Genomic DNA, 13,468 nt, shown 5'->3' with positions numbered 1-13,468 from the left:
CTCATCCGAGCAAATATAAGGTAGATTTTGTTAACCTGCCCGGAGAAAAACATCAACGAAAATAATTTGTATTTGTTTTAACCAGTTGGTGGCGCTACCACTGCGATCAAAAATAAGTTGGCAGCCGTCTTCAGGGCCTGAATATCCTCAAATGTGAAAAATTTCAAGAAGATGGATCATCTGAATCATTTTGCAGGAACTTTTGTTGCCACGGAGAATAATCAGACTCTGCGGCACCGTAATAGCCACGCCCTTCGAAGGAAAGTCACAAAAATAGGGATAGAGTAAGATCAATGTCTTGAGTCTTTTCTAGCCAATTTTCAATCGGATTCGTTAAAAGGGCACCGTGCAGTTTGTCAAAATGTAAAAAATGATATTGATTGGCGCAAGGTGTATAACTGAATATAAACATATAGATGTTTTCAGGTACAGACTCTTTATGTACATGTGAAGTTTTGGATTTTTAGCAGCATGTGCAAGAGAGTTATTAAGCATTTTGTCCATTGCGGCGAAGGAAATCTTAAGTGAAAACTTCGAAGCCCCGCCCCCGTCATATAGTATTTCGGAAACAAAAAATTTTAGCCCCAGTGTTTGTCCCAGGTCTTAAGATGTTACAGACAGAATTTTAAGGCAATCAGATGAAGCCTTTAGGATCAGGGTGCAAAAGAATGACCCCTGTAAACATGCAAAAAAGGGCAAAAGTCGGACTTTCAAAAATTCATAACTCACTTCCTATTCATATTAGACATTAAAATATCAAATTTTTCGCCATGCCCGATGAGACTGCCAAGTTTGGTGAATTTTTGTGCATGTTTCGGGGGTCAAAAATGCAATCGAACAATCGGAAAAATAATAATAATAATAATTTCTACAAAAACAATAGGGACTTCGCAGCGGTCGCTGCTCAGGCCCTAATAATAATAATAATAATAAGAGAAGATAAGATAAGATGTCCTTTATTAGTCCCACAATGGGGAAATTTGAAAGTAATAATATTTTCTACAAAAACAATAGGGACCTCGCAGCCGTCGCAGCTCGGGCCCTAATAACAATTTCTAGAAAAACAATAGGGACCTCGCAGCGGTCACTGCTCGGGCCCTAATAATAATAATAATAATAATTTCCACAAAAACAATGGGGACCTCGTAGCGGTCGCTGCTCGGGCCCTAATAATAATTTCTACATAAACAATAGGGACCTCGCCGCGGTCGCTGCTCGGGCCCCAATAATAATTTCTACACAAAGTCCATTGTGGTGACCCGCCCCCTTTTAATAAATTCAAAATGGCCGACTTCCTGTAAAACCTAGCTCATTGCTCCAAGAGACTTTTTTGTAGGTCTTGGTCTTATACATACAGTGAACCCTCGCTACTTCGCGGTTCACCTTTCGCGGGTTCAGTGCTTCGCGGGTATAAAAAATATTCGGGGGCATTGTAGTTTCGCCGAGCGGCACGACGGGGCGCTGGAGCGGTTAGACGGCCGGCGTGCGCCAAAGAAGAGCGTGGGCGAAGAGGAGAGTGGACGAAGAAGAGCACGTTCCCCCGGACACGATCGGTGGCGACGTTTCGCGCGGTTCGGACCGTACCAGAGCTCCGGCCGGCGTGCGTGGCAGTTAAGCCGTAGAGGAGCACCTTCCCCGGGCACGGGCGGTGCCAAGCGGCCCCTAAGTTTAACCGAATGGAAGCTCCGGAGGAGGAGGGCATGCACGCGTCACAGTAAGCCGAAGAGGAGCACCTTCCCCGGGCACGGGCGGTTCCAAGCGGCCCCTAAGTTTAACCGAATGGAAGCTCCGGAGGAGGAGGGCATGCTCGCGACACAGTAAGCCGAAGAGGAGCACCTTCCCCGGGCACGGGCGGTGCCAAGCGGCCCCTAAGTTTAACCGAATGGAAGCTCCGGGGGAGGAGGGTGGGCGTGTGTCACAGTTAAGCCGAATTGGAGCACCTCTTCCGCCCGGGCACGAGCGGAGCGCGAAGCTGTCAGTTATGAATGAATAAATGAATAAATAAATAAATAAATAAAGAATGGCACCTTTCATTTCACAGGGCACACCAGACGGCGTACCAGCAGGTAAAAGTCTGAGTAATTAAATAAATACAAAAAGAATGGCTGGGGAATAAAAAAATAATACGTTTTAATAATAATTTGTTTTTTTTGTTATAACATGAATTTCACTCTCTCTCTCCCCGTATATATATATATATATATATATATATATATATATATATATATATATATATATATATATATATATATATATATATATATATATATATATTGTATTTTTTTTTTAAGCATTTTTGAAGGTGCGCCGCTACTTCGCGGATTTTCAGTTTTCGCGGGTGGTCTCGGTCCCCATTAACCGCGATAACCGAGGGTTCACTGTACTCCATAAAATTTACAAAAAGCGAGGTGAAACACTCAACCAGGGCTGCTCTGCATGTTGTGCTGGGCCACCTGGAACAACAGCGGAGCTATGCAAGGATGCTCTTTGTGGACTACAGCTCGGCATTCAACACGATCATCCCAGACATCCTCGTCGCCAAACTGGACACTCTCGGCCTCCCTGCCCTCACACGCATCTGGATTAAGGACTTTCTGACCAACAGACCCCAGACTGTGTTGCTCGGCCCCTACACGTCCTCCACCCTCATGCTGAGCACCGGTTCCCCCCAAGGATGCGTGCTGAGCCCTCTCCTGTACGCCCTCTACACCTACGACTGCAGCCCGGCCCACGGCAACAACACCATCGTCAAGTTTGCTGACGACACGACAGTGGTCGGTCTGATCTCGGAAGGTGACGAGACAGCCTACAGAGAGGAGGTAGGGAGACTGACAACTTGGTGCAAGGAGAACAGACTGCACCTTAACTCTGCTAAAACAAAGGAGATTGTCGTCGACTTCAGGAGGAACAAGACGCTGCCGCCCCCCCTCTGCATCGAAGGCGTGTGTGTGGAGAGGGTCCACACGTTCAAGTTCCTGGGAGTACAGATCTCCGATGACCTTTCTTGGAGTCACAACACCACAGCAGTGGTAAAGAAGGTCCGCCAACGTCTGCACTTCCTGAGAGTCCTCAGGAAATTCAACCTGGACAGGAAGCTGCTGCTGGCCTTCTACCACTCGTCCATCGAGAGCCTGCTGACGTACTGTGTCTCCACCTGGTACAGCGGCTGCACTGAGGCGGACAGAGTGAGGCTCCAGAGGACAGTCAAAACAGCGCAAAGGATTATTGGCTGCCCTCTCCCCTCGCTGTCGGACATCTACACCGCCCGGTGCCTCAGAAGGGCTCTCAACATCGTCAAAGACAATACCCACCCAAACTCACACCTGTTCGACCTGTTGCCCTCTGGCAGGCGCTACAGATGCATCAAATCAAGGACCAATAGACTGAGAAACAGTTTCTTTCCGAGAGCCATCTACATACTGAACTCTCACACACACACGAGACCACCCTAACCTTGCAAAACAGCATTGTGATGTGTTTCTATATGCCCTATTTAGTACTGAATTCCATTGCACTGTCTTATTTATTTATCTAATTTATATATTGTCTGTATTATTGTTGTATTGCACTGGAGAGGGGAGCCCTCTAATCTCGTTGCACACTTGAGTACAATGACAATAAAGGGATTTCTATTTCTATTCTATTCTTTTTTTAACTTTTCTCGAGGGCCATGGCGAGCCATTTAAAAAAAGCTGCACAACTAACGTATAAAATATTGATAAATTTGCTCTGCCTGATGTGTGTGTAAAGTTTCACGAGTTGTCGTTCATATTTAGAACCTCATAATCAGCGTTGTTTTATTGCCGAACAGTGCAATGCCACTCCCACAACTTTTCACGAAAAAGGATGAATTTCGTATTGTGACATCCTCATGGCCGAAACAGTCATCCGAGCATATATGAGGGCGACCTTGTTGAGTTGCACGGAGAAAAACATCCAAGAAAATAACTTGTATTAGCTTTTACCAGTTGGTGGCGCTACTACTACGATGAAAAATAAGTTGGTAGATGTCTTCAGGGCTGAAGTATCCTCAAATGTGTACAACTTCGAGAAGATAGGATCATCTGAGTCATGTTGCCGGAGCTTTTGTTGCCACAAAGTACAATCGGATTTTTCAGCACCGTAATAGCCACGCCTTTTGCCAAAACGTCACAAAATTCGGCAGAGAGTAAGATCATTGTCTTGAGTCTTTTCTGACTAATTTTCAGTCGGATTCGTCAAAAGGGCACCGTGCAGTACGTGAAAATTAAAATAAAAACAAATTTTTGATTCCACTTGGCGGCGCTGTGTGTATAACAAAATAATAACATTAAGATGTCTTCAGGTCGGGACCTTTTATTTACAGGTGAAGGTTTGGATTTTTAGGAGCATGTGCAGGGGCGTTATTAAGCATTCATTTATTTGTATTAGGTTCATTTTGTCTTCTTATTATTGATATTTGACTGATTCATTAAAAGCAGACAATTATGTTTTAGGTTAATTTTTTACCTGACATGTTTCGGCGAGTCTTTCGCCTTCTTCAGAGTGTCGCATGATGGTGTCTTGAGACCCGTCTTTATCAGCTGATGTTCCATGAGGGTGTGACTTACCTGTCAAAAAAATGAAAAATCAGAGCAGTAAAAGAACAAGCACAACATGAACATTACAAATCAGCAATCACTGACCACTGCAAAAGGGAAAACCACATCATGGACCGGGAGAAGGGCAGGGTCATCCGCACCGAAGAGAACAAACAACAGCGCTGGATCAGAGAGGCCATTGAGATCTGCAAGCGAGGCATAAAAACCATGAACAGAGACAAGGGAGCCTTCATCCTCTCTACCACCTGGAGCAGCATCTTGGCGGAGTGAACGGACAGCGGGGGCGTGACTTGCCTTCATTCTTGTGACAGGTAAGTCACGCCCTCATGGAACATCAGCTGATAAAGACGGGCCACAAGACACCATCATGTGACACTCTGAAGAAGGCGAAAGACTTTCGTATTGTGACATCCTCAAGGCCTAAACACTCATCCGATCAAAAATAAGTTGGCAGCCGTCTTCAGGGCCTGAATATCCTCAAATGTGAAAAATTTCGAGAAGATGGATCATGTGAATCATTTTGCAGGAACTTTTGTTGCCACGGAGAATAATCAGACTCTGCGGCACCGTAATAGCCACGCCCTTCGAAGGAAAGTCACAAAAATAGGGATAGAGTAAGATCAATGTCTTGAGTCTTTTCTAGCCAATTTTCAATCGGATTCGTTAAAAGGGCACCGTGCAGGACGTCAAAATGTAAAAAATGATATTGATTGGCGCAAGGTGTATAACAGAATATAAACATATAGATGTCTTCAGGTACCGACTCTTTATGTACATGTGAAGTTTTGGATTTTTAGCAGCATGTGCAAGAGAGTTATTAAGCATTTTGTCCATTGCGGCAAAGGAAATCTTAAGTGAAAACTTCGAAGCCCCGCCCCCGTCATATAGTATTTTGGAAACAAAAAATTTTAGCCCCAGTGTTTGTCCCAGGTCTTAAGATGCTACAGACAGAATTTTAAGGCAATCAGATGAAGCCTTTAGGATCAGGGTGCAAAAGAATGACCCCTGTAAACATGCAAAAAAGGGCAAAAGTCGGACTTTCAAAAATTCATAACTCACTTCCTGTTCATATTAGACGTTTAAAATATCAAATTTCTCGCCATGCCCGATGAGACTGCCAAGTTTGGTGAGTTTTTGTGCATGTTTCGGGGGTCAAAAATGCAATCGAACAATCGGAAAAATAATAATAATAATAATAATTTCTACAAAAACAACAGGGACTTCGCAGTGGTCGCTGCTCAGGCCCTAATAATAATAATAATAATAAGAATAAAAGTAATAATATTTTCTACAAAAACAATAGGGACCTCGCAGCCGTCGCAGCTCGGGCCCTAATAACAATTTCTAGAAAAACAATAGGGACCTCGCAGCGGTCACTGCTCGGGCCCTAATAATAATAATAATAATAATTTCCACAAAAACAATGGGGACCTCGTAGCGGTCGCTGCTCGGGCCCGAATAATAATTTCTACAAAAACAATAGGGACATCGCCGCGGTCGCTGCTCGGGCCCCAATAATAATTTCTACACAAAGTCCATTGTGGTGACCCGCCCCCTTTTAAGTAAATTCAAAATGGCCGACTTCCTGTAAAACCTAGCTCATTGCTCCAAGAGACTTTTTTGTAGGTCTTGGTCTTATACATACAGTGAACCCTCGCTACTTGGCGGTTCACCTTTCGTGGGTTCAGTGCTTCGCGGGTCTAAAAAATATTCGGGGGCATTATAGTTTCGCCGAGCGGCACGACGGGGCGCTGGAGCGGTTAGACGGCCGGTGTGCGCCGAAGAAGAGCGTGGGCGAAGAGGAGAGTGGACGAAGAAGAGCACGTTCCCCCGGACACGATCGGTGGCGACGTTTCGCGCGGTTCGGACAGTACCAGAGCTCCGGCCGGCGTGCGTGGCAGTTAAGCCGTAGAGGAGAACCTTCCCAGGGCACGGGCGGTGCCAAGCGGCCCCTAAGTTTAACCGAATGGAAGCTCCGGAGGAGGAGGGCATGCTCGCGTCACAGTAAGCCGAAGAGGAGCACCTTCCCCGGGCACGGGCGGTTCCAAGCGGCCCCTAAGTTTAACCGAATGGAAGCTCCGGAGGAGGAGGGCATGCTCGCGTCACAGTAAGCCGAAGAGGAGCACCTTCCCCGGGCACGGGCGGTGCCAAGCGGCCCCTAAGTTTAACCGAATGGAAGCTCCGGGGGAGGAGGGCGGGTGTGTGTCACAGTTAAGCCGAATTGGAGCACCTCTTCCGCCCGGGCACGAGCGGAGCGCGAAGCTGTCAGTTATGAATGTATAGAAGAATAAATAAATAAATAAATAAAGAATGCCACCTTTCATTTCACAGGGCACACCGGACGGCGTACCAGCAGGTAAAAGTCGGAGTAATTAAATAAATACAAAAAGAATGGCTGGGGAATAAAAAAATAATACGTTTTAATAATAATTTGTTTTTTTTGTTATAACATGAATTTCACTCTCTCTCTCTCTCTCTCTCTCTCTCTCTCCCCCGTATATATATATATATATATATATATATATATATATATATATATATATATATATATATATATATATATATATATATATTTATTCTATATATTGTATTTTCTTTTAAGCATTTTTGAAGGTGCGCCGCTACTCCGCGGATTTTCAGTTTCCGCGGGTGGTCTCGGTCCCCATTAACCGCGATAACCGAGGGTTCACTGTACTCCATAAAATTTACAAAAAGCGAGGTGAAACACTCAACCAGGGCTGCTTTTTTGAACATTTCTCGAGGGCCATGGCGAGCCATTTCAAAAAAGCTGCACAACTAACGTATAAAATATTTATAAATTTGCTCTGCCTGATGTGTGTGTCAAGTTTCACAAGTTGTCGTTCATATTTAGAACCTCATAATCAGCGTTGTTTTATTGCCAAACAGTGCAATGCCACTCCCACAACTTTTCACGAAAAAGGATGAATTTCGTATTGTGACATCCTCATGGCCGAAACAGTCCTCCGAGCATATATGAGGGCGACCTTGTTGAGTTGCACGGAGAAAAACATCCAAGAAAATAACTTGTATTAGCTTTTACCAGTTGGTGGCGCTACTACTACGATGAAAAATAAGTTGGTAGATGTCTTTAGGGCTGAAGTATCCTCAAATGTGTACAACTTCGAGAAGATAGGATCATCTGAGTCATGTTGCCGGAGCTTTTGTTGCCACAAAGTACAATCGAACTTTTCAGCACCGTAATAGCCACGCCTTTTGCCAAAACGTCACAAAACTCGGCAGAGAGTAAGATCATTGTCTTGAGTCTTTTCTGACTAATTTTCAGTCGGATTCGTCAAAAGGGCACGTTGCAGTACGTGAAAATTAAAATAAAAACAAATTTTTGATTCCACTTGGCGGCGCTGTGTGTATAACAAAATAATAACATTAAGATGTCTTCAGGTCGGGACATTTTATTTACAGGTCAAGGTTTGGATTTTTAGGAGCATGTGCAGGGGAGTTATTAAGCATTCATTTATTTGTATTAGGTTCATTTTGTCTTCTTATTATTGATATTTGACAGATTCATTAAAAGCAGACAATTATGTTTTCGGTAAATTTTTTACCTGACATGTTTCGGCGAGTCTTTCGCCTTCTTCAGAGTGTCGCATGATGGTGTCTTGAGACCCGTCTTTATCAGCTGATGTTCCATGAGGGTGTGACTTACCTGTCAAAAAAATGAAAAATCAGAGCAGTAAAAGAACAAGCACAACATGAACATTACAAATCAGCAATCACTGACCACTGCAAAAGGGAAAACCACATCATGGACCGGGAGAAGGGCAGGGTCATCCGCACAGAAGAGAACAAACAACAGCGCTGGATCAGAGAGGCCATTGAGATCTGCAAGCGAGGCATAAAAACCATGAACAGAGACAAGGTTGCCTTCATCCTCTCTACCACCTGGACCAGCATCTTGGCGGAGTTAACGGACAGCGGGGGGCGTGACTTGCCTTCATTCTTGTGACAGGTAAGTCACGCCCTCATGGAACATCAGCTGATAAAGACGGGCCACAAGACACCATCATGTGACACTCTGAAGAAGGCGAAAGACTTTCGTATTGTGACATCCTCAAGGCCTAAACACTCATCCGAGCAAATATAAGGTAGATTTTGTGAACCTGCCCGGAGAAAAACATCAACGAAAATAATTTGTATTTGTTTTAACCAGTTGGTGGCGCTACCACTGCGATCAAAAATAAGTTGGCAGCCGTCTTCAGGGCCTGAATATCCTCAAATGTGAAAAATTTCGAGAAGATGGATCATCTGAATCATTTTGCAGGAACTTTTGTTGCCACGGAGAATAATCAGACTCTGCGGCACCGCAATAGCCACGCCCTTCGAAGGAAAGTCACAAAAATAGGGATAGCGTAAGATCAATGTCTTGAGTCTTTTCTAGCCAATTTTCAATCGGATTCGTTAAAAGGGCACCGTGCAGTACGTCAAAATGTAAAAAATGATATTGATTGGCGCAAGGTGTATAACAGAATATAAACATATAGATGTCTTCAGGTACCGACTCTTTATGTACATGTGAAGTTTTGGATTTTTAGCAGCATGTGCATGAGAGTTATTAAGCATTTTGTCCATTGCGGCGAAGGAAATCTTAAGTGAAAACTTTGAAGCCCCGCCCCCGTCATATAGTATTTCGGAAACAAAAGATTTTAGCCCCAGTGTTTGTCCCAGGTCTTAAGATGCTACAGACAGAATTTTAAGGCAATCAGATGAAGCCTTTAGGATCAGGGTGCAAAAGAATGACCCCTGTAAACATGCAAAAAAGGGCAAAAGTCGGACTTTCAAAAATTCATAACTCACTTCCTGTTCATATTAGACGTTAAAATATCAAATTTTTCGCCATGCCCGATGAGACTGCCAAGTTTGGTGAGTTTTTGTGCATGTTTCGGGGGTCAAAAATGCGATCGAACAATCGGAAAAATAATAATAATAATAATTTCAACAAAAACAATAGCGACTTCGCAGCGGTCGCTGCTCAGGCCCTAATAATAATAATAATAATAATAATAAAAGTAATAATATTTTCTACAAAAACAATAGGGACCTCGCAGCCGTCGCAGCTCGGGCCCTAATAACAATTTCTAGAAAAACGATAGGGACCTCGCAGCGGTCACTGCTCGGGCCCTAATAATAATAATAATAATAATTTCCACAAAAACAATGGGGACCTCGTAGCGGTCGCTGCTCGGGCCCTAATAATCATTTCTACATAAACAATAGGGACCTCGCCGCGGTCGCTGCTCGGGCCCCAATAATAATTTCTACACAAAGTCCATTGTGGTGACCCGCCCCCTTTTAAGTAAATTCAAAATGGCCGACTTCCTGTAAAACCTAGCTTATTGCTCCAAGAGACTTTTTTGTAGGTCTTGGTCTTATACATACAGTGAACCCTCGCTACTTCGCGGTTCACCTTTCGCGGGTTCAGTGCTTCGCGGGTATAAAAAATATTCGGGGGCATTGTAGTTTCGCCGAGCGGCACGACGGGCGCTGGAGCGGTTAGACGGCCGGCGTGCGCCGAAGAAGAGCGTGGGCGAAGAGGAGAGTGGACGAAGAAGAGCACGTTCCCCCGGACACGATCGGTGGCGACGTTTCGCGCGGTTCGGACCGTACCAGGGCTCCGGCCGGCGTGCGTGGCAGTTAAGCCGTAGAGGAGCACCGTCCCCGGGCACGGGCGGTGCCAAGCGGCCCCTAAGTTTAACCGAATGGAAGCTCTGGAGGAGGAGGGCATGCTCGCGTCACAGTAAGCCGAAGAGGAGCACCTTCCCCGGGCACGGGCGGTTCCAAGCGGCCCCTAAGTTTAACCAAATGGAAGCTCCGGAGGAGGAGGGCATGCTCGCGTCACAGTAAGCCGAAGAGGAGCACCTTCGCCGGGCACGGGCGGTTCCAAGCGGCCCCTAAGTTTAACCGAATGGAAGCTCCAGAGGAGGCGGGCATGCTCGCGTCACAGTAAGCCGAAGAGGAGCACCTTCCCCGGGCACGGGCGGTGCCAAGCGGCCCCTAAGTTTAACCGAATGGAAGCTCCGGGGGAGGAGGGCGGGCGTGTGTCACAGTTAAGCCGAATTGGAACACCTCTTCCGCCCGGGCACGAACGGAGCGCGAAGCTGTCAGTTATGAATGAATAAATGAATAAATAAATAAATAAATAAAGAATGCCACCTTTCATTTCACAGGGAACACCGGACGGCGTACCAGCAGGTAAAAGTCGGAGTAATTAAATAAATACAAAAAGAATGGCTGGGGAATAAAAAAATAATACGTTTTAATAATAATTTGTTTTTTTTGTTATAACATGAATTTCACTCTCTCTCTCTCTCTCTCTCCCCGTATATATATATACATATATATATATATATATATATATACATATATATATATATATATATATATACATATATATATATATATATATATATACATATATATATATATATATATATATATATATATATATACATATATATATATATATATATATACATATATACATATATATATATATATATATATATACGTATATATATATATATATATACATATATATATGTATATATATATATACATATATATATGTATATATATATATACATATATATATATATATATACATATATATATATATATATATATACATATATATATATATGTATATATATACATATATATATATATATATATATATATGTATATATATATATACATATATATATATATATATATATATACATATATATATATATATATATATATATATATATATATGTATATATATATACATATATATATATATATATATATATACATATATATATATATATATATATATATATATATATATATATATATATATATATATATATATATATATATATATATATATATATATATATATATATATATATATATATATATATATATATATATATATATATATATATATATATTGTATTTTCTTTTAAGCATTTTTGAAGGTGCGCCGCTACTTCGCGGATTTTCAGTTTCCGCGGGTGGTCTCGGTCCCCATTAACCGCGATAACCGAGGGTTCACTGTACTCCATAAAATTTACAAAAAGCGAGGTGAAACACTCAACCAGGGCTGCTTTTTTGAACATTTCTCGAGGGCCATGGCGAGCCATTTCAAAAAAGCTGCACAACTAACGTATAAAATATTGATAAATTTGCTCTGCCTGATGTGTGTCTCAAGTTTCACGAGTTGTCGTTCATATTTAGAACCTCATAATCAGCGTTGTTTTATTGCCAAAAAGTGCAATGCCACTCCCACAACTTTTCACGAAAAAGGATGAATTTTGTATTGTGACATCCTCATGGCCGAAACAGTCCTCCGAGCATATATGAGGGCGACCTTGTTGAGTTGCACGGACAAAAACATCCAAGAAAATAACTTGTATTAGCTTTTACCAGTTGGTGGCGCTACTACTACGATGAAAAATAAGTTGGTAGATGTCTTCAGGGCTGAAGTATCCTCAAATGTGTACAACTTCGAGAAGATAGGATCATCTGAGTCATGTTGCCAGAGCTTTTGTTGCCACAAAGTACAATCGGACTTTTCAGCACCGTAATTGCCACGCCTTTTGCCAAAACGTCACAAAACTCGGCAGAGAGTAAGATCATTGTCTTGAGTCTTTTCTGACTAATTTTCAGTCGGATTCGTCAAAAGGGCACCGTGCAGTACGTGAAAATTAAAATAAAAACAAATTTTTGATTCCACTTGGCGGCGCTGTGTGTATAACAAAATAATAACATTAAGATGTCTTCAGGTCGGGACATTTTATTTACAGGTGAATGTTTGGATTTTTAGGAGCATGTGCAGGGGAGTTATTAAGCATTCATTTATTTGTATTAGGTTCATTTTGTCTTCTTATTATTGATATTTGACTGATTCATTAAAAGCAGACAATTATGTTTTCGGTAAAATTTTTTACCTGACATGTTTCGGCGAGTCTTTCGCCTTCTTCAGAGTGTCGCATGATGGTGTCTTGAGACCCGTCTTTATCAGCTGATGTTCCATGAGGGTGTGACTTACCTGTCAAAAAAATGAAAAATCAGAGCAGTAAAAGAACAAGCACAACATGAACATTACAAATCAGCAATCACTGACCACTGCAAAAGGGAAAACCACATCATGGACCGGGAGAAGGGCAGGGTCATCGGCACCGAAGAGAACAAACAACAGCGCTGGATCAGAGAGGCCATTGAGATCTGCAAGCGAGGCATAAAAACCATGAACAGAGACAAGGGAGCCTTCATCCTCTCTACCACCTGGAGCAGCATCTTGGCGGAGTTAACGGACAGCGGGGGGCGTGACTTGCCTTCATTCTTGTGACAGGTAAGTCACGCCCTCATGGAACATCAGCTGATAAAGACGGGCCACAAGACACCATCATGTGACACTCTGAAGAAGGTGAAAGACTTTCGTATTGTGACATCCTCAAGGCCTAAACACTCATCCGAGCAAATATAAGGTAGATTTTGTTAACCTGCCCGGAGAAAAACATCAACGAAAATAATTTGTATTTGTTTTAACCAGTTGGTGGCGCTACCACTGCGATCAAAAATAAGTTGGCAGCCGTCTTCAGGGCCTGAATATCCTCAAATGTGAAAAATTTCGAGAAGATGGATCATCTGAATCATTTTGCAGGAACTTTTGTTGCCACGGAGAATAATCAGACTCTGCGGCACCGTAATAGCCACGCCCTTCGAAGGAAAGTCACAAAAATAGGGATAGAGTAAGATCAATGTCTTGAGTCTTTTCTAGCCAATTTTCAATCGGATTCGTTAAAAGGGCACCGTGCAGTACGTCAAAATGTAAAAAATGATATTGATTGGCGCAAGGTGTA

The sequence above is a fragment of the Idiotropiscis lumnitzeri genome, unplaced genomic scaffold, assembly GCF_059441095.1.
Source record: "Idiotropiscis lumnitzeri isolate Australia: NSW breed Sydney's pygmy pipehorse unplaced genomic scaffold, RoL_Ilum_1.0 HiC_scaffold_84, whole genome shotgun sequence".
Taxonomy (NCBI): Eukaryota; Metazoa; Chordata; class Actinopteri; order Syngnathiformes; family Syngnathidae; genus Idiotropiscis; species Idiotropiscis lumnitzeri.
Note: the sequence above shows the minus strand (reverse complement) of the source record.